Raw genomic sequence first — 23,838 nt, forward strand, 5'->3', positions numbered from 1 at the left:
TTTGTGAGTGGAACTAAAGAACGAAAGGCAAAGACAGTTTCATCATTAACCAAGCATCTAGCCCCAAATATCTACTGAGTACCAATCTTGAGGAACAACAAGGGAGAGAATTTGCTCAAAATATACTACACGAAACACCTATAGTAGCCTGTCTCATCTGTTGTAGGTAGAAAGTAGCATGTATCATAATTAGCTTCAGTTCACAGAACACTCAACTTCCAGCTTAGGAATAACCCTCCAAGGAGCACACTATCAGGGAATGGGGAGCACAGACTTGAAGTGTAATGTGCTTTCCTTCAAAGGATTGCTGGCATCGTTTTCTACTGCTTTCTCGGGGATATTAGGACAGGTTGTCATTTCAACTTTAAATATGAATAGACTTATCTCTTGTCTCTTAGTACCAGTAATGAGGATATTCACCAACTCTGTCTTTCACATGAAGCAAATCAGAGCAGACTAGAAATATGCTACCTGCTGAAGGTCATACACTTGGTGGAAAGCTGAGATTCAGCTCAGGCAAAGATACAATTCATGAAACTTTGTTATCTTTAACACAGAAAACGTCCCTTCCAGTCCTGACTATCCTATAAGAATTCATTTGAATTTATTCCATATTTGGTGGTGTGTTTAGTTGGTCAGGATGTCAAAAACCTCTTTTTTTATGAAGACATTGCACAATAGAATAAAAATAACACTAGCATCATAGTTATGACATTTAAGAGATTCTTTGTGTATCTCAACGCAGAAAACAAAGTCTGACCTTCATTTTTCCCATGCTGTAAAAGAGTAAGACTTTTGAAATACCATCACAGACAAGAAGTGCTACCCACAATATGACTATAACCACCCCTCTAGCTTATACTTACCAGGCAGTACCTCTGTTGTAGAGTCTAGGCCATCTACTAGGAACACCCATGAAAAAGCCAGATCCCTATAAAGCTCAAACCCTAGGATTAACAGAAACCATCACCAAGGCTTATGAAAAAGGATCAAGGATATTCAGACAAGAACAAATGTTTCTAACTTGAGCAAAGTTTGCCCAGAAAGAATGTTAAAGAAAAGCTCTTCTATGACCACAGTGTTTGGCAGATATGAACAGATAAATGTAGGGAATGAAAGTAGACAAAGAGTTCACAGAGACATTGTTCTTTGGCTAAAGAAAAGAGACTGCAGAGAGGTAAGAGGCTAGCAAAATAGATAAGAGTAAGAAAAGAGAGACTTGAACTTCATGTCAATAAATCTAGGGTGTTTGTGGTAGGAGGGATGGATGCAATATGTATCAGATACATTGGGGAAGTCTGAGCAAGAGAATGCAGAGTAATGCAAGTGCTTTAGAAAGACTGTTCTTCATTTCTAGGGAAATGGATTTGGCTTGCTCAGTTTGGTCACTGTATTTCTCTTTCTGGAGTTCCTATGTGTCAGACAAATATAATATACTAACTAATACAGAGCAACTACCAATAGGACCCAATATTCCTGCCGTTTCCCTATCATGGAACTAATGAGACTCCTCTATAGGAATCTTCCCTGACAATCATCATGATCAGTAGATGTAGAACATTTAGTTAGTTTGTCCTTGTTTTATTTCCCATAGGAAAAAAAGTCTTTAAGAGCCTATGAAGTCTTGCAGCATAAACAAGCTATTCTGACACCTTTAATATTTTGTCTCTGCAAACCAATATTTAAATAGGATCTTTCAAAGCATTAACTAACAGGCATTTTCAAAACCCTTTCTTCCATGTGGTAAAACACAAAGCACTAGAGAAAGGGACTGAACTTTCTTTGGCCTCCCAGTCATGAACAGATTCTGTAACAGAAGTCTCTGTCCATCTTGAGTGTCCACACTATGTAGGGCTGGACATCTCACCAGTGATGTTGAATATTTTGAAAGAGATAGCTCAATACTTAGGTCTTTATGCTCTCAAGGGTAGTTAAATAACTTTATCCGATCAATTTTCTGTCATACATGGCCATAACCATGAGAAAAGAATTTAAGGAATCCACAGAAATCAATGAAGCCAGCCCACAATATGAACTATAGGAGAACCTCTATGGAAATCTGTGAGTGTGTTCCATTTTACACTGACCACCAGGCAGAAGGCAAGGTGACACTGTCACACTCTTGATTCCTAATAGGTACCTAGGTCACATGCATCATCTATAAAATGATACATAGTATCAATGCCTCTTATATTGGGAAGACCTTCCCCTGTCAATCACACAATTCAGCCACAGGAAATTTCACAACTCTTTTCCAAAATGTAACTCACACCAAAGTTAGTGTCCCATTCCCTCCATGCCCAGGGTTTGCTAATTTTAGATATGACTTTCCCCCATTACTGTATATTCAACACTATTCCTATTAAAGACACCCATAACTATGTGGGCCCTGGTATTTTGGTCATAACCTTTCCTTTGTTTTGTTGAGCCCAACTTACCCCATCCTACATTTGCTATGCTGTGAGTGTTCATTTTCCTTCCCTGCATCTTGTAAGTTTCTTCTGAAGCTCTGAGAATCTTCCTTAATTGTCTGACTTAACAAGTTCACTGTCTACAAAGTATATTGCTATTATGAATCATTTTGTAATCAACAAAATGAATGCCCTACATCAGGAAAGAGAAGCAAAAGATGAGAAGACACAGGCATCTCATGCCTCAGCTACCACTTCCTCTGGATCCATGGAGAAATGTCCTGTTTTGCTCCAAAATTCTTGCAAGGTTAGCTCACTTATTTGCCACTTCCACATCCTTTAGACAGGGAAGTAAGCCCATCACCAACCTCTATTCTTGCCTGGGAGAGAGAAGGTATAGATTGGGGAAGCCGTGGGGAAAAGTGCACTTCCCACTAGAGTAAAAACCCTGTATAGCTGCAGCTTCAATTCCGTTCTGTCTCAGGATGGTGTCACATATCAGTCAGACATGAGGATGATTGCTTTACAGAGTGACCCAAGAGGTACCAATACTCATGGAGACTCAGGTGTGGCTCTACCAGTTAGCAGCTGATTGATTTTTGTAGTCATTTTTCTGGACTTGGCTCTTCCCCTTGAAAAAAATGAAGGGGTTAAGAGAGAAAATGAGCCTTTGGGTAAAGACATGGCCATGTTTGTCCCTGACACTTTACTGTGTGTAATATTTTGAATGTTACTTGGTTACCTTGAGAAACTGGTAACATTGTGGATAAAATGATAGTGTTTTAGTGTTTTGGAAATTTAAGAATGCATGGGATGCACAGACAATGTGTTCTCCTCACTTGGATTCTTACCCCCACTCTAGAAACCATTTTATTCTGTAAGCAATGGAAAACTGTCCACCATGCCTGGATTAGGCATACAGTAACCCCCCCAATACCTCATATTTGCACATGAACTAAGTCTGCTATACGATCTAAATAGGCCCCATCTTCCCAAACTCACTCATGTAAACTTCATCGATAATTCATTAAAAACCCATCTGCATTTATTTTTGAGTTATCTCCAAATAGTATAATGTTATAAATCCTAAGGCATTCTGGACAAATAGATCAAGATTGCCTAGAAGTGGGGGAATGACGAAGCCTGTCAGTCACCACTGTGACGACCATAATGTCTCCATCTATTGTGGCTGACATGTACTTGCTCATGAGGTTCTGTATTAATATAAAGAGAACAGATTTCCCTAGGAAAAAATGGATTCTGACTCATGAATTTATAAGCAGATTCTCTTAATAACCCGAATGAACCACTAATATTTTAGAAAGCTCTATTTTGCTATCTAACTCATTCAAATAAGTTGGTCTTTTGACGAAATAATGCCATCTTATTTACTTTTTAGTTTCATATTGGTTTATTACTCAAAAATGTAACCTTAATAAATAAATAAATAAATAAATAAATAAATAAAATGTAACCTTAATAGGATTCCTTAATAAGGAAAAACAAAACAATTAAAAAATATTTAATGTAAATGTTAAGGAATCTGGGGCTTTGGCTGTGGGTTAAAAGCCTGCTGTCGCATGACATTTGATTTGGTGGTCATCCTATTTATTGGCAAGTGCTTTGCATATAAACATTTTGATTTTTTGAAAACTTTTTAACAAACTCAGAAATCAAATTTTTTGAGTTTTCATTATTTGACTGGTGTTTTTACTCATCTCAGAAAATCTGGCATGATTTGCTTATCATATGACTGTATTTCACACTACGCTGCCTTGTGTAAACTAATCCAAAATATCTGCCTTATACTTCATGCTCAAAAGCTCTAAAATAGGATATAAAATAAGGTAAAAAGAAAATCTGCTTTCTGTGCTTAGTTATTCAAAATAACTAGTTTCTTAAACAAAATCTAGTTTCAAAATCCAGCTTCTTAAGCATCAAGGAATTAGTTTCTATAACCACCGTCAAGCACATGCTAAGATAAATAAATGTGCATAACATTACTCCAAAACCCCAGCTAGTGGAAGCCATGTATCCAGTCTGTGTATCTTTATAGTCATTAAGTTCCCACTCTTAATGGTTGACTGGCATTGGATGTCCTCAACAAGCATGCCCCCCAGGACTGGTGGACTTGTAGATTCACATTCCTTACACAATGAATCTAGGTTTGAGCATGTGATTTGTTTTGGCCAACGCTTTGTCTGTACTTCTGTTGCAAACAGGAGCTTAAAACCTGTTCACACTGCTTGCTCTCTAGAGCACTCCATCTCAGAAGCCAGTTATTTTAAGCCATGCCTAATCTGACAGCTGAGTGAAAGTTATGATACAATGAAAGATCATATTGAAAGGCCTGGGCCCTAATAAACTTCCCATCTAAATACAATAGTATAAGTGATCTCAGATATTCCATACAGAATAGAAAACATCCCAGATACACCTGCTAACATGAGAATCATTAAGAATAAAGTATTCTTTTAATTTCTAAAGTAACAGAAAACAAAAAGTAATCAAAGTAATATGTTTATTTTCATATTTTAGATCATATAAAATATGCATGCAATGTATACACACCTACATCACAAAAAGTAATAGAATATATGCAGAAACCATGATAAGAAAATTGTCATTGTTTCTGTTAACAATGAGTCAAACTCTAATGTCCCAACTTACCAGGGTAAGTTAACATCTTTATCCTTAAGCCTTTTTCTAAATAGGCTTGTAGTTAAAATAAATAGAACCCTCAATTAAATGATTTTAAACTGTAGAAGTATTGAAAATTTAAAAATATTGAGAATTTGAATATTTAGAAGTATTGAGCTGGAGGGACTGCTCAGTGGTAAGAAAATTTGCTGATCTAATAGAAGATTCAAGTTCAACTCCCAGCACCCACATCATGTGGTCATGACCGTCTGTACCTACAGGTCCAGGAGAGCAAATGATCTCTTACTGCCTCAGTGAACACTTCCATATATGTTTTTCAAATCCTGTAAAATATCAAAAGAAGAAAGTAGAGGAAGCAAGCCTTTATTGAAGCCTATTAAGGTAAAACTATTTCCTCTTAATAAAATCTGACTTTTTATAAATTTATTTAATTTTATTTTTTTCTTAGTCATTTATAATATACACCTCTTAAATAACTTTTGGTCAAGCAAATGAAATTTAAGCTTTCTCTGGTTTGGGAAGAAACATGGCTTTCCAGGAAGATGTCTGTCCCAAAGGCTTTAGAAAATATATACCCTGCCTAATTTAAGAAAACAGGATGTTACTCAGTTTGAGGGAGATTGCCCAGCCAGCAAAGCCCAGAATCAAAACTAGATGTCAGAGGTCCATGCATCCAGAGAGGTACTTCCTTTTCCTCTGTCCGTAAGAACATGCCTTTCATTGTGTGAATGCTAGGAACACAGAACAAAGCACACTTGAAGACAAAGGCATCTGCAAGTCTCTCTCAGCTTCTGATCACAGGTATATGCTCTGAAGACATGTCTGGGTGTGAGGCCTGGATTCTTCATTCTCCAACTTTATAAACAGTCATCGGGGTCTGTGTCCCTTATTGTGACAATAAAAATAGAGCTTATGCCAGGTGGCTGTGTGTGCTTCCATCTCATTTACAAACAGATGAGAGCAAAAGAGGAAAACTACAATCAATAAGAATTAACATATGGGTGTAAAGCACAGACAGACAGACAGACAGACAGAGCACGGTCAAGCATATAGTCAATACTCTGCTTCAACAACTGGTTACCGTTTTAGGAAGGCATCCTTTTCTGTTCTGGAAACAATGCCTTTTAAGTTCATGTCTCCCCATTTCCAGCCCAGATGCAGCACTGCCTGTATGCTAAACGCAACACCACATCACCACACCCTCTTGTTTCTACTTAAGGTTCAGAGTTTGTTAAAAGTACACCAACAATGCTACCTATACTCCTGTACTACGTTGCTTTCTGTTGTTGATGTAGTAAACACCATGACCAAGGACAAGTTGGCAAGAGAAGGGCTTATTTTGGCTTAAATATGCCAGGTTGCAATCTATTATTAAGAGAAATCAAGATGGGAGCTCAAGCAGGAAGTATAGCAGAAGCCACAGAGGGATCAAGCCAGGAAGCAGCATCCCATAGCAGTACCATCTCTAGCTCAGCTTTTCTTCTTATACAGTCCGAGACCCGCTGCCTAAAGATGGTACTGCCTACAGTGAGAATGGACCCTCCTACATCAGTTAATAATCAAGAAAATGTCCCACGGGTCAATCTAATCTCAGTCCCCCACCTATGGCTACCTTAGATAACTCAGATGTCTCAACTCAACTACTGCAACCAAATGGGGGAGTTTCTGCTGTACATGACTCTGTACTATTGTATGACCAGCTGCGTGAGTGTGAGAACTGGAGGTAGGTCCCCTCCCATCCACTAAAGACATAACTTTAGAGAATCTATTGCCGTCGAAACACTCAAGTGTCTTTCCATGAAAGATGGGAACAATGATCAGAATTATCTCAGGAAGTTGATATGAGAGTCAGATGAGTAAATCCCTAGAGTTTAGAACTGAACGTAACACATAGGAAAAATTTCTCAATGAATGCTGGTTATTTCTATTACTGTTAAGATCAGTGTATCAGACATGGTGGCGCTTGCCCGAAGTCCCAGCAGTGGGGAGCCTGAAGCCTTAAGTTCCAGACCAGCCTAAACTGTGAAGCAAGAACTTGTCTCAAAACACCAAAACTACTCTATTTTATTACCGTTTTAGGAAACTGCCTTCCAGAAACACATATAACTATAAAGGGGCTGTCTCTTAACTGACAACATTTAACAGTTACATGGAAGAACGTCTAACCAAATTCACAGTTTGGGGACACTTATCCAGGACATGCACCATCCCTCACTATCAGTTGTTCTGTGACGCCTTGCTCCCCGGAGCCAGAGAACATTCTCTCACATTTCGATGCCTCAGCAGGGCTTTCCAAATAAATATACTTCAAAGTTCAATATTCTACAAGAGGCTTGAGTGAGGGACGCTTTTATATTTCCGAGATTTGAAATTGCACAATTCGTCAGGTCCCTAGAATTTTGACCAAGAGTGGCCTATTTTCTGCAGTCTTGCACGCTGACAGTTTTTTATCAGTGTGTCACCAATTTCGAGATCCTGGCAGAAAACTTGGAACATTACATACCTGTAATTTGGTCTTCTGTTACAGAAACCTTGACCAGTTTGGGTACTGTTGAGTAAGATCGTTCAGACTCAATAAAGTGCATCTAAACTGAAGAGTTTGATGTCAGAAGTCAACTGCTCCTCCCCTTCCATCCACACCACATCCCTCTCTAGCAGAAAGTTGTCCCCAAGCCACAGAAAACCCTGCAAATACTCTGTACCCATAAACATATAATTAAATTGATCAGCTTAAATAAAAAAGGTTGTGACCTTTGTGTAAGTAAGTCAGGTATAATATCCTATTTTGCTTGTCTCCAAACTGTTCATCTACCTGAAAGTAACAAAAATCTAGATTTCACAGGATTAATTTAGAGTCACCTTGAAGAATGCTTTTCACGTAAAAACTATAGAAAGAAACCACTTGAATCTGCTACTGTGCTTCTCGGAGCTCTAAGCATTGGTAGAGAGGGTGTGGGGCGTGCTACTTATACATGATCAGATTCTATGATAGATTTGAAAATCTTTCTTCTAGAAGATAACTCAATTTTGGATCATTCACAGGGCAGAGTGACAGCAGATGGATAGAAATATATAAAGAGAGAGACTTAGAATCAGCACATATTTATGACATAAAAATGTCATTATGTATTAATAGTTTGGCACCCTATTAAATCTGAGGAAGGGAACAATTTTTACTTAAAGATACACACTAAAAGTACCTTAGGAAATCCAAGTGTTACAGACAATAGGAAATACACAGAAAATCACTGTACTTGTACTGACCCCTCTTCTTTTTACACAAATGTTCAATATAAGAGGTAGATCATTAAAAAGCTGATTTCTAAATCTTTGATCAAAACTGGAAGCCAAGAGATGCCTTCAGAACAATGTTGGATGGAAACAAATTAGTATCAGAGCTGAGTAGGTGCTGTTGAGCGCAGGTGTGAGGGAGGAAGCCATGTGTGTGAAACCAGCAGACATGCTGAGAGAGCCCCAGAACATCAGAGATGTCCATTGTGGGGTGCCTTAGTCTGAGAGAGAAGCTCTTGCTGTCAGTTTAGTTGAAGAAAAGAGAACATGTTCCCTGCTCTCCGAGTGTGCTCCATCAGGTTTTCCCACCATAGAGTAACTTGGTCAGTGTAGCTGCCTGCCCTGGACTAGGGGCTATGTGAGGCCTGAGAGGGAACCCAAACTCGAAACTCGATCTTATAAGAAGACACTATCAGAAAAGGAGGGAAGTGGGCAGTGAGGTTGTGGGAAAATTGAAACAATGTTGTCAGAAAATTGTTAGGTACTTTGAAGGAAGAGCAAATCATCAAGCAGGGCTATTTCTAATACAGCTAATGTGGGAAATCAAAGTCAGTCTTGCCCAAAACAAGGCTAGGAAGATAGGTAAGGGACTACAGCACAAAGGGTTTTTACCATCACTTCACAGGGCTACTGTGAGGATGAGGTTTAAGCGTATTAAGGTCTCAAGTATACTAAGCACATATACCACATGGAACTTTATCCAGGCCCCTGATCTTACATCAAAGACAACGAGAACCTACTGGCAGTTCTTAAGCTGGATTTGATTATATTACATTTAAGAACAAAACAAAACATATAGGGGTCTCTAGATAATTGTTATTTTGAACAGTTTAGGCATCCATCTATCCAAACATCATCCTTCTAACCTAAGGATGCAAGCCTGTTTCAAAATTCACCTCCCTGTGAGATACTATTTGCTGAGAACAAGCTCCTTCTCTGGTCCTTGTAACAGTTTGCACCTTCATTACTTAGTTGGATGTACTTTTTCTTCCAATGAAGAATTCTTCAGGTGTTACTTTGTATATAGATCATTCAGTCTAGAGAACAGCAAGGTTTTTTGTTTTGGTTTGGTTTGGTTTTTGTTTTTTGTTTTGTTTTCTTTTTTTTTTTGTTTGTTTGTTTGTTTGTTTGTTTGGTTTTTCAAGACAGGGTTTCTCTGTATAGCCCTGGCTGTCCTGGAACTCACTCTGTAGACCATGCTGGCCTCAAATTCAGAAATCTACCTGCCTCTGCCTCCAAAGTGCTGGGATTAAAGGCATGTGCCACCACTGCCAGGCTGAGAACAGCAAATTGATGGCAAAGCGATACACTGAGGAAAGGAAACCAGGAAGAAAAGACATCTGTCTCCAGAAGACATTAATATTAATAATCTTTATAGTTTCCAGGTTAGAGGTAGGAAGACCCAGCCCAAATGTAAGCAGCAGCATTCCATGGGCTACATAAAAAGGAGAAAGTGGTTTGAGCATGAGCATTCTTCTCCCTTTGCTTTCTGACTCAGATTACCATAGGACTAACTGCCTCACACTCCTGCCTCGACTGCCATGGTGGACTGTCCCTGAGAGCTGTAAGCCAAAAGAAATCCCTCCTTCCCTTCCCTGAGTTTCATTTTCAAGTATTTGGCCAAAACAAGGAAAGTGCCAAACACACTGGGACCACTGAGTACTTTTGTGAAATAAGCTAATCTGTCAGCTCAAAAACTTCCTAGACCTTGTGGGCAAGTATCAGCACCCAGTATCAGCTCACACACATCCCCCAGACTCTAAGTTAGAACTTGTCACATTTTCTTTCCTTTTTTTTTATGTTTTACCAGAATATTTTTATCAGTTCTTTGAGAATGTTGTACAATGTGTTTCAATCATATTCATCCCCGCAGAACTCTTTCCAGATCTGCCTCTCTTCCCAGTTTTGTTGCCCAAATATTCTTGGATATGTGGATTCACAGTAGAGTGTGGTCAACTTACAAGGGGTCTACCCTCAGAAGGAACACCGACTCTCTGTCTTCTAGCATCTATCAGTTACCATTAGGGGTGCGATTTTATGCCCATACCCTCTCTGTGCTAAGATTTGGTTTGGCTTGGGCATATACAGGTTTCTTTCTTGCTGTCACAACTGCTGTGTGTTCATCTGTGCAGCCACCTCTCATATATTTTCATCTGACCATGAAATCTCCTTAAGCAAATGTTAGCATTCATGTAACTCCAGTTTTGTGTGGTCTTTCATTAATATTTACTTTTTAACTCACTTATCTCAAGGTCTTCTGGATACCAAAGATTATCACTCAAAGATCTCTCTGTCTACAGTCTCTTGGAAAACAATCTTTTTCTTTGTAGCATATTTGTAATAACTGGTAAATACTAAAATCCATTAACTGCTTACTGGTCCATATTTGGTTGGTGGTTTGTTCATATTATTTTATTTGCTTCTTTGGAATATATATATATATATATATATATATATATATATATATATATATTGATTACTGATTATTGACAAAAATTCAAGGCTGAGAGGGTTATATAGTCAGTATATTGTGCAGCTGATAGTCAGACCGGGGCAGGAGATTGGCCCAAGAAGTAGCATCCCACTACTCAGAGAATTTACGGATGGTAAAGTGATGACAATCCACAGACTTGAAGTGAGTTTCTCTTCTGGTTCCCTCATGCTCTGTGACCCAGCCAGGGTATTTCTGCAGTACTTAAATCATTCCCAATACCTCCCAAAGCCATAGTGTTCCCTTCAAAAACAAACAAGCACTACCAACCTGTTGACCCTAAGAAAGTAATTGCCGTGTGGTGACTTAGAAACCTGTAGCTATGAATTAATTATTCATAGTTATAAATTAATAAATAGCTATGAATTAGCTATGAATTTAAGCTATGAATTCACAAAGGTGTGTCCTGAATTTTCACATACTTGATCTGGAAATTGTATAAAAGCCTTGATATGTCCCCAAATATTTTTAAAACACTAATTTAAAAGAAATTTTAGCATATTTGAATGGCAGGTAAAACACTAGAAATCTCCAGTTGGCAAAAATTAGTACCACTGATTAACCATGTAACACTCCTGTGTTCTACCATAAGGAACTTTATACAAATAAAATACCACTTTCTCTGCTTTACATATTGGAGTTCTATGTCAGCTTTTGTTTGCATAATGCGCTCTGCTCTGTGAGAAAGTTGGAAAGCCTCTTCCTTAATGTGTAGCATCTTCCTCAGCCAGGCCCCTCATCCTACATAATTACATGTATCTGCTGTCTGAGCAGCCAGCAAAGGTCAGCTAGCATTGTAATATATCATAGAGTCTAAGACACGACGAATTGTAAGATGTGCTATGATTTGATGTACTACACAAAGAGAAAAACATTCCTAATGAAAATGTGGCAGATCATCAATTCAAAGATCTTAAATTTAAAATAAAAAAATGGAAGTAAAACATTTAATCAAAAGAATGCAGTACTTAAGAACTTGAACTTTTAAATTTTTATATTAGTGTGTGTGTGTGCGTGTGTGTGTGTGTGTGTGTGTGTGTATAAATGCATTTATAAGCATGCCACAGTGCGTGTGTAGAGGTTAGAAATTTTAAGGATTCGTCTTTTCCTTCTACCACCATGTTGGTGCTGAGGATCTAACTCAGGTCATCAGGCTTGATGGCAAGCATTTCCTCTAACAATGGACTATGACCTGGAAGTGTAAATTAAATATACAATTTCCTCCCCAACTTGCTCTTTGGTCATGGTATTTGTATCATAGGAATAGAAACCCTACCTACGACACCCTCTTTTCAGCTGCAAAATTGTACCATGACTACTACCCACTTCAAAAGACTATATGGAACCTAAATAAGAGATTGAGTGCTCGTAGAGAGAGTTGCAGTGCAGTCAGCTTGTCATAAATACTGCTATTGTCACTGCTGAAGGCTCAACACTGTCCGAACTGCAAACTGAAGAAATGTGGTTTCCCCATGCTCACTGGGTAAAGCCTCATCTCCCATTTGGTGGCATTTTCTAGGGGGCTTTGGGAGCTGCTTAGGTCATGAGGGAAGGTTCCCACCAGGAGCAGGATTAATGTCCCTTAAAAAGAAACCCTATCCAAGTGTCTCATTCATCCACCACCACATGAGGACACAAGGACACTGTACTGTCTGTGAAGCATGATGCCGATATCACCAGACATAAAATGTCCCTGATCTTCAGATCTGTAAGAAACTAGCTCTTGTTGTTTCTATGCTGTCTATTTCTTCTGTTTTGTCAAAGCAGCCTGACTGCATTGAGATAGCCTCTGACCTTAGGACCTAATTGTTTAAGGTTGTCTTATTAGGGCAGAAGCAGAGAGGCCATATTTGCACGACACCCAGGTAAATATCTTCAGGGATCAGTGTTTCTTTTTGCTAACCTCCCTTTCAGAAGCTCCTCTCTTACTCAGAGGCACAGATACTGACTGAATGTTATCCATAAAGGAGTGGTCTGTCCAATCATATAAACGTGTGTTCAGATGTGAATTCAATCTCTTCTGATGGCAAGGTTTCAAAAGTATTCAGCTATCCTTGGTGACCTCCATATCACACAAATAAATTTCTCCTGTGCTTGTGTCTTACAGTCCCAGATTTGGAAGTATACTGTAGCTTTTTCTTCTACACTTTTGGTGTGGAAATAATATAATAATGGGTTTGTCAAGTGGCTTGATTGTGGAAATTATTTCAAAATATGTAACTTTGTCAAGATATTACCTTTTATTCTTTAAAATATAAATTTTGTTTACTAAGTATGTGTCAATCATTCAAGGTTTTCAGAGTGTGTTTTAAAAGAATTTGAATTTTATAGCCAATTTTAGCTGCCGTTTTTACGTTAATATAAAAAAAAACAAAGTTTCTAAGCCCTACAAAGCTATATGTGCTAGCCCATATATGGAATTTGAATTTGTTTGTGGATATATAGGGAAATGACCACTGTAGTTTTAGTAACTTCTTGATCTCCAAACATGCCTATTCAGCTGCCTGCCACAGACTTCTAATGCCTGGATGCAGCCTCTCCAGCTCATTGCTGAGTTCAAGGACTTCTCATCTGCATAGATTAGTGAGCCCAGGGCTACACTTCAATAAGAAAGAGCCAGAACCTCAAGTCATATGCAATGAAAGTGAGGTAGCTCTGTCCAGCTCCCTCTACTGTGTGACTCCCCACATGGCACCTTTTCCCACTAGATTCCAAAAGAAATGATGGAGAGTCACAGCCTACCAGTGATCTATGTCGTTTCTACCCTCATATCATTTACAAGAACTAAGGTGCCAAGGCTCCTGAAACCTGTTAATTCTGTCTCAATGGCGTCTGAATGGTTTCCTTCTTTTACACCCCACTGACACTTTTACGGTAAGGAAACATTAGCCTTTCATTTGTCTCTTCTAATCAGTAAGTAATTAGCTCAAGACATCTCTTAGCCTCCCGTCTCTATTTCCTACCATCCTGGACACACACCCTACTTCTTGCTGCCTGTTTTACCTCCCAGTCCTGGTCTAAGTCCCTTGATTGAGAACAGTGTCTTGAGCCTGTAGAGCAGGACTATGCCCCATGCATGATTTGGTATCAGTTGTCCATGCACTTGTACAAGTTATCTCCCAGCTGATTCTTCATGCATGATTCTACCTATCTTGAATCTCTTATCTCTCTGGACATTCTCTTGTTCCATAAATGGCCTCATAGTGGACAGTAGTATTCTGTCTTTAGAAAAATTTCCATTACTTAAAACCCATTCAAGGTATGTCCCTGTCTATTTCAAACATGTACTGATTCACTTTATTGAAAAAGAATGTTCATTCCAAAGGACTTCTAAACTAGGTTTTAAGAATAAGTTAGGGTTTTTTTTTTTTATTTCTCTTCTTTGCATACTTAAAGGTAATTATATGACTCAGCTATTTCCCACCAGCCCCTCTTTTTCCTATGATCTTATAATCACCATGTCAACCTCAGTCTCAGGAATCTCACAGATACCCAGCACATGTTTCAATTTTTAAAAGTTTCAGCAGTTTCTAGGATTAAAAAGACTATGATTATTCAGCATGCTATATTGAATAATTATCATCAAGTAATTATTTGATTATGTATTAGCTTTTCTTCTCTGATCATCTATCTGAGCACATTATCCAATGGGTCATCTTCTCGAACATGGCAAAAATGTTGGAAAAAAAGACCTTTGCCGTATGCAAAACTGAAGCTACCTTTATTTCAGGTGGTTTGTAAAAGTATAATCAAGTGGGAAAGCATGAAGAACCTCTCCACCACTTTAAAGTTAGAATGTTTCACTCACTGAAGAGTGGGGCACTGGGTAAGAAAACATAGCATTTCCCCGCTTGATCCTGGCCACTCTGCCACCTCCCTCTGTTCTCCCCAGTATCTTTCCTCTCATTTCTCTCCTTGAGAAGACCACTGACTTTCAGACATTTGCCTACATCCCTGTACACTAGTCTCACAAGCTCATATGCTGGCTCTTGAGTCCATGGCAAGACACTTTCTTGTAGGGTTTCCTGACAGTAGAGATTCATGGCCTCACTAATTTGCTTTTTTATTTTCTTGTATGTCTTCTTTTGGAACAAAACAGAGTAGGGGAGGAGCTCCAATGTCTGTCTGCTTGTCCCAAGTGCCTGTGGAGTTGAAAAAGGCATTGTGTCTCCAGAGCTAGAGTAACCACCTGACGTGAATATTGAGAATTGAATAGAACTTGGGCCCTCTGAAAGAAGAGCGACTGCACCTAACTGTTAAGCCATCTCACCAATGCCTCCCCAAATTTCACTGACTTGTCAGAACAATAGCTTGCTCCTCTTTCCTCCTGGAGGCCTTCTTCCCTCCTGTTGCAGGTCCTCCTCCCTACTGCTGCAAGTCTTCCTCCCTCCTGGTGTAAGTCCTTCTCCCTCCTACTGCAGGTCCTCCTTCCTCCTTCTCCAGGTCCTCCTCCCTCATTCTGCAAGTCCATTGTGAGCTGCCTTCTGGTGTTTCTTTCTTGCAGTCACTCAGAGACTTCAGCTAAGGTATTTTCTCAATGTGAATTTTCACAATAATCACTGTAATAGAAAGAGAAGGTGGCAAACTATGCACTTGCCTTCCAAGCTTCTGCCTGGCAGTAATGATGTTCACTTCCACCCACATTTCATTGGCAAAGAAAAGCAGATGGCCATGCCAAATGTCATGAGAAGAAGATCTACAGCTCTTTTCTGTATCAGAAAGTAGAGACCCCAGCTCTCTGGTACATGACCAAACCTCTCTTTATTCTCTACTTCTGTTCCTCAACAGGACATGTTGAAGTTTCTTATAACTTCTATGGCCATTATCAAGTAACAATAGTACATCTATATAGTTAATAATTTAATATAGTTTAATACTAGGACTCCAAGCTCCATTGAGTTTAAAATCTCAACCTATATCAGCTTGTTTCATATGCTGAATTTGGAAGACATCATTAAAGTATGTTTATATGAGATAGAGAAAAGATTAGATTTTCTGTCTGGATATTCTACTAGTCTCACCTACTATTCTCCCATTCTTAGAACAAGGCATTATTAAAATTTTCTTCTATCAGACATTGGTCTAGATGACTATAGATGGGGCAGTGAATAAAGCACACATCATGTATCTTCATCAAGCTAGTTGATAAACATGTAGTATCATAGTGATTGCTTCTTGAGCAAAGAATTTAATAGGCTGGGTAGTCAGCAAGTATAAGGAAAGAGCTAATTAGTTAAGGGTACCCAGAGAAAGTGATACTTAAATACAAATGGGGACAGAGTAATGCATAAACAGTGAAAGTATTTCCAGATCCACGATTAAGAACAACAAAATCCCTAGGGAATGGGTGTGGTCTGGATTATTGAAAACCAGCACGAGATATCTGCAGCTTGATCAGGTGTAGAACAGAGATCAGAAAGACAGGAGACTGGAAGAAAGTCAGGGGGTCAAAGTTTGGTGCAGCGCTTATCAAGATTTCTTGAATGTTGTGTTGAAAACATCTGAAAAGGCAAAGCCGGGAGGAATGAGATCAGTTAGAAAATGACTGCAGAAATCTAGGTAAGAAATGGTCACCTGGCCCAGAATGATAATGTCAATGGTGAACTGCTTGGTTTTCAAGTAAAGACCCAGTAGAAAGAAGAAGGTGTCATTGCTACTTGGCAGTGAGAAGTTAAAATGCTGAAGTCTTATGAAACTAGAGCAGTCCTCATCTCATAAAAATACAGTGTGGTTACGAAACATGCCATGTGGTGATTCATTCTCTTTGGTCACCTTTGTGGAGTTTCTGAGACCTGCTGCTGATAATCACATACCTGCATTTCCCTCAATAGAGTCAAAGCCCTCCACGTGGCCCAGTTCCCTCCTCCAGTCCCATTCTTCTAGTATTCTATATCTTGGCTTGGATTGCACAACAGAGTCTACAGACTAGCTCTCACTTTAAAAGCACTACTGTCTGGTTGATATTTCAAGTGCCAATTGTCCTGCCAAACTCATAATGTTCTGGTTATTTCCACTGGTACCTAGACTACCACATCATTTGACAGCAAGAAGCCAACCACAGATTCTTTCTGTTGGGCTGGAGTGAAAGCCCCAGTCCAGTGCCATGCCTATGCAGCAGATAAATTGAGTATCTTGAATCTTTCTCTTGAAGCTCTACTTTTTACAAGAAAACATGACCTTCCTTCTCTCGTTAGTTGGGAAGAGAAACATGTAAAACATTGGCAATTTTCATAGTTTTTCCCTGCAAACACCTCTAACTCCCATCTTGTTATTTCCTTTTGATGCAGACCAGAAACGTGAAGAGCGAGTTCATCTCTGTTAGACAGTTCTGCAAAATATTCCACTGTTTAGCTTAGAATGTGAGTGGCTGGTCGTCTACCTACCGAAATCACATATCTTGCTAAAACTGAATTTTCTTTTTATTATTAAGTAAAAAAAATGAGATGTCTTGGGTATAAAATTTAAGGAGGCTTGTGCAAAACTGGTCCTTTCTTCTTAAATGCTGTCACTTACATCCCTCACAGGCCTCATCCTTATCCCCAGATTGACAGTCAAACAAAAACAAACTAAAGTTCATGTAGAAACAAATGGGAATTTAAGACATCCTATTGAGTAACTCCCAGAATTGCCGACTGCTGAAGGACCAGGCTTGGAGTTCAGGCCATGAAGAATAAGATTTTAATGCCACAGGATCAAACAGACAACATCCAGTCCCAGCTTCCTCTTTAGAGACACACTTGCATAAGAGGTGCATGATAAATTGGTTCTTCTATAACGATGGCCCTGGAGTTTCTGGAAAAATGGTTTTGATCCTGTATCCACAGCTCCTGCCACATTGACCATATTTAAATTATCATTATGGCTAGGTTTAGGTCAAGGGCACATAATATGAACAGCACAGTCTAGACCATCTGTCCATCAAACAGGGAACTTGAAGAAAGTGTTGACCATTTTGAATGTTTATATCAAAAGTTGGCTTTGCTTCATTATGTTGGAAATTCCCCAAATACGTTGGACCCTAGATGCTGAGCAGCTGCAAACCACTGAGAAATGAAAACCCGGTAATCAGTCTGTACGGTAAAATATCTGTAAGTTGTTGTATATTATATGAAAGGAGCAAAAACAGAAGTTTACAAGGAATAAAAGAAGGAAACCACTTTAAATTATAGTCTAAAGCAATGGTTCTCAACCTTCCTAATGCTGTGTCCCTTCAATACAGTTCCTCATGTTGTAGTAACCCCAAATCATAAAATTACTTTTGCTACTAATTCATAACTGTAAGTTTGTTACTGCTATGAATCATAATGTAAATATTTGATATGCAGGATATTTAATATGTGAGCCATGTGGAAGTGTTGTTTGACAACCAAAAGGGTCATGACCCACAGGTTAAGAACCACTGACAAGGGAAGTAGGCTCAGATATTTTGGTCATCCTGATAATCCCTTAGAAATAGTGATCATGGGGGTGATCATGGAACTTTGTTTAATACCTTACTTGTTCTTTGACTATTTGTGTTTATTGTCTTGCTCGTTCCTTGACTATTTGCATCTATTGTATTGCTAGTTCCTCAACCTAGAACTGACCTTAATACATGCATGTAATTAAAATTATATAAAATCAAAAAGGAGGAGGGGTGAGGGGATGGGGGGTTGCGGGGGGGGGGGAGACGGGGAGATGGAGAAAGGGGATGACATCTAAAATGTAAATAAATAAAATAGCCAATAAAAAAAGAAAAAATAGAACCACTGGGGAAAGGAAGGAATATGAACTGTGAACTAAAGAAGAGAAGAAACCAGTTCCACAAAGGTGGTCACAGGTAGAGGAAAGAACAAAGGTATATGTCTTCCAGGTCAGAAAGAATATGAGGTAAGCAGAAACTAGAAGTAGCCGAAACATTCAAGAAGGGCGCAGAAGGACAGAAGGAATATGCAGATAGGGACAGCCTCGTAGGCTATAGTTAGAGGTTTGTATTTTATTCCAAGCATAATGTGAAACCATTGCAAGTTTGGAGTAGATCAATAAAAAAAATTAATTTAAAATCCAGGTTGTTGGGGTTTTTTGTTGTTGTTGTTGTTGTTGTTGATCTTTTTTTTTTTTTAATCTTCTTTGGTACTATCTAGAGAAGTATCTGTGGAAGTGTCAGGGGTAGAGTCACAGCAGTCCTGCAGTAAAGGTTTGTATACAGTATATACATTTGAGGATACAATCAGTGGTTTAAATTTAATTCCTTGTGGATGAATGGGAGATTTCTGAGGTGAATAATTGGATGAGTAGTAGCTACATCACTGAACCATGAAAAGCCAGACTGGCAGTCAAAGGTTGAGGCATGCTTGTTTGCAAGGCCATCAAATGGGCAAGGCTTCAAAAATGATTAAGTAACCTCAAGAATCTCCCCCAAACTACTTGAAGGCACTTCAAATGAAGTCAATATAGAGCATTCCTTGATGCCCAGGGTCCAGGAACTTCTCACTGGCTTTTATCTTTGTCTTCCCTCCCTTTCCTACACCTTTATTTTCTTTTTAATTACCAAATGTTCAAACACACATAGAAGTGCATGAAAAAGAATGCACAAGACACCTGTATATCCTGCATCCAGATTTAACAAATGTTAACATTTCACTGTATGTGCTTCAGATCTTTTTAAAAGTAAGTATCACAACACACACAGCTCTATTCACTCACCCATCCCTCTAACCGTATGATGGCATTTATACAAAATCTGAAAACACTCAAACATTCTACGTATTTTACAGAGTCCTATGCAAGGAGTAAAATTACAAAACAAGCATATCAGAACAGCCAAGAGCAACATTTTTTTTCGATTTTCTAATTTTCCTTAAATGAAGTAGGATCCTCATGTATCATGGATGCCTCAGTTATTTTGGAGTGGGTTATCCCCTCTCTTGAAATCTTCTGAGAAATCTACAGCTGTGACCACCCAGAGATCACACTGGGACCACATTGAGGTAACCCTTAGTCTTCAGCTTATGGCGTCACATTTTACATTTCCTTTCCTGGAATCTACACCAACTCAATGAGGGCAGGAAAGTTGAATTTTCACAACATTCTCTTTTACAGAACATGCATCTAGAACTGTGTACCTATTGCAGGCCACAGGACCACCAATATTTATGTTAAAGCCTGGGACCCACAGACTCTCTCCTCAGAGGGATCCCAGACGTTGACACCATTTCCTGGGCACAAGACAAAAGGTCTATCCTTTTCTAACCTCAGCCTCCTGCTTCTAGAAAATGATAGTTCCTCCAAGGTTAAACATTCCTTCTCTTCCCTGAACGCCCCAAACCTCCTACTTTGGACAAAACTATCTTTGTATAATAAAGGTTCCTAATACATTCTTTTAACCCAGAGTAAAGACAGCTGATGTTCTGCACGAGAAGCACTCTCTACTCAAAAACATCTTGTCTTTTTTTCCCAGTGAACTAGTAGACAGGCAAGTAACATCTGATGGCTGTCTCACTTCTGACCTTGGGGATTGATGACAATATTCTTCAGATCATGCCCCAGAACGATTCCACCAGCCACCCACAGTGAGTTCTTTCTATTCCACCAGTACCTACCCAGTCTTTTAATTCCCTTAAAGAAATTAAGTGTGAGTCTGCATTTATCACTGCCACTGGGGTGTAGGAAGCAATGCTAGATGGAGGAAATGCAGAGATGCTAGACTGAGATGGTAGGTGTCTCCCTGCTTCCTATTAGATTCCTGGCCTGGAACATGTGATCCTATTCCCCATGTAGTTCACAGAGTCCAGAAGAAAGTTCTCCATGCTAATGAGGTATCTAGAGTCCCTGAGTGTTTAACCAATAAGTGTCCCTTCTCAGACACTCCTCTCTGCAAAAGGTATTTAATCTCTGGTCCACCCTGAAAAGGCTTTGTACTTCCAATTTTCCTGCTCAACCACCATTGGATGCTGGGCTTTAGGAAGGCTCCCAAACACCACTCAGGCAGGGGGTGGGGTGGGAAAATACAGCCTTGGATTTTGGAGGCCAAAGCTGGGATTCCCAAACTCCAGTTGCAGCTAGAAAACTACACAGAGATATAGAACAAAGTTAAGGGCACTTGGGCTTAAGACGATTAAAAGGCTTTCTCCTTGCTCGTCATGGTGGGTTTTTTTTTTATTTCATACAATGTTATTCACACATTTCATTCTCTAATTTATACATAATGTACAAAGTGAAGATAACATTTCATATGAGCCAATAAGAGCCAGGACTTAAACTGGCCCAGAAGCAATTTTCTTTGTGAATTATCAAAACACAATTCCACTATGAATCTTTGATTTTTTAAAAAATCAAAACTATTTATTGACTTTCTTCATCCATTTGTATATTTTTAAGGTTCTTATGTATATTTAGGGGGTAGGGGTGGTGAATTATAAATTATATTCAACCCTGAGTGGGGAAACTATCAGATTTGATTTCTGGTAAAGCGCAGAATGCCTGTATATGATGTAACCATGTCTGCCCCGAAAAAAAAGGAAAAGAAGTTTGTCACATATTTTGTAAATTTATATCTTGTAAAGTCACAAAAAATAGTTTTTAAAGGGAAAAGCACAATATTTTAATAAACTGACTTGAGTTTAGGTAGGTCAACAACCCCATAGCACAACAGGTTTATAGAGATGGTGGTTCTTGATGAAAAAGACAGTCCTTGGTTCCAAAATGTTTATTGCTTCATAGAAAATCAGGAATATACCACCTTCTCAGGGTAGACAAGAGATTAAATAACTTTTGCAGAGAGGAGTGCCTGAAAAGGGACACTTATTGGCTAAACTCTCAGGGCCTTTAGATAACTCATTAGCATGAAGAACTGTTCTGGGCTATGTGACCTAGGCGGGGAGTGGAGTCACGCTTTCCAGGCCAGAAATCTAGTAGAGAGTATGGAGACACATACCATCCCGAGTGGGTACCTTGTTGCCAGGGTGTCAGAGTCTCTCAAACTTACTAAGTTTCCTGGCACAGTCTACTGTTCCACAATTAAGTGGGCAAACAATGGACTCCCTGGCCACTCAGGATCCTCACTCATTACTTTCTCTTTCTTCCACTTTGGTATCGTAATTCTAATACTGTTCTACTCTCTTCAAAAATGTCATTTTCTCATTTCATATCTTGCCTTTTATTTCACTGGTGAACTCAAAATAGTACTAAGAAAATGAAAGAGTATTTTGATCAATATAGCTGAATACCTATTTTTACATTTTTGAGTGTGTGTATACACACAGACCCAGGAGGCTTAGGACATGTGCCTTGGTGTGTGTGGTGGTGGTCAAAGAATAATTTGCAAGTGTTGGTTCTGTCTTTATATGTCAGCTCTAGAGATTAAACTCAGTCAGGCTTGGCAGCAAATTTCTTGCAATCATCTTGTAGACCTCAATAAAGAAGAATAAACAAGGAAACAGAATACATTTTAATGCTCCACACTATTAATTATAAAATGTGTATGCTCTCTGAAGTAAGTACAAAATGATAGACCTGAAAAGTCATCTCTAGGTTTCCTCCTAGTCTACCGACACCTAAGTCCTCACAGTCTTCTTAACTTGAAATATATTTCTCAAGTCACAGACAAGCAAGCTAGGCCATGTTTCTAAGCAGGTAATCCCATATACATGGGAGGCTGAAGCAGGAAGACCACAAATTCAAGACCACCCTGTAGTAACAGTCTGTCTCAAAATAAAAAATAAATATTATAAGGTAAGAGTGAGTTCCAGGCGGCTTGTACAACTTAGTGTACCCTGTCTCAAAATAAAAAGTTAAAAGGGTGCTGAGGTTACAGCTTGGTGGAGTAGCACTTGCCTAGCATGAGCTGGCCCTATGGTCAATTCCTGGTACTAAAGGAAGAAAAAAAAAGGCAAGGGGGAGTCATATGGAAACCAAACATAGCAATATAAATTATTACTCATTAAAATTATCCAGTTGTTCCTACAAAATTGTATATAAGCTATGGAAAAGCTATATTATAGGATTTAGTGATTTAAAAAAAAAACACCTACGAGTGATTTGTTCCTGTGATATAGTGAGTTCTTGGTTCTGAACAGAAAGTCCTGTGAACTGACCCACAGACCCACAAGCTGACCATGCACACACCAGAACAAAGACTACTTCATACCTTTGCAGTGGGGTTGTGTCCACTTGCCAGCCGTGTTTTATTTATTTTAGCATATCTCTCCTTCAATACTAGAGAATTACCTAAAGACTCTCATTTCCCATAACTCCTCACTTAAAGGGCAAATATTTACTGAAGACATTTTAAGGTATCCAGAACCAAGGCAATCTAGCCAAAGTTTAGTTCTTTGAAGATTACTTTTCTTTCTCATTTTCAAAGTTTGTCAAATCATAAAAGTGGAATGTTTGGTTCACTTAGGCCAAGTTCAGACACAGGCCTGAGAGCTCTCTGAAAACATGGTCAATTCATTTTTGCATTTCCCATTTCTAGAATATGCATGGCGCCCAATAGGCGTGCAATAAATATTTGAGAATGGAAAATTTTGTGTCTGCTATACTTCCAGCTATAGCCCTGCACAGCGGAGCAGAGGTGCCTCTCAATCTCCCTGAACCCTTAGCTCGTATTTCCTCCGCAGTACCAGGTACTCCACCTCCTTTATTTCCCACACTCTCCCCAACCCTACATCCCTAAAAGATTGAATTCAAGAAGGCAGGACTGGACAACTCAGATGTCTCATTAAGAATGCCTAAAGAAATATGCCTAAAGATGAAATTATAGCTCTCAGACCAGCACTCAAAACCCTGGAATCAAAGGAAAGAAAAGAGGAGGAGGTGGGGCAAAATTATGCGATTTGACCATGGTTACTTATCCAGCAAATGTTTTTGAAAGCTGCTAACTACTAATTGTGGTGAAGGTTTTTAAGCCGGGAAATGGCGAGTCTTTCTCTTTCCCCGACGCTCTGTAATTCATGTGCAGCTTGGGATGGCTCTCTGTCTTAAATACAATAATATTTTAGAGGA

This window comes from Grammomys surdaster, unplaced genomic scaffold (assembly GCF_004785775.1).
Source record: "Grammomys surdaster isolate TR1022 unplaced genomic scaffold, NIH_TR_1.0 169, whole genome shotgun sequence".
Classification (NCBI taxonomy): domain Eukaryota; kingdom Metazoa; phylum Chordata; class Mammalia; order Rodentia; family Muridae; genus Grammomys; species Grammomys surdaster.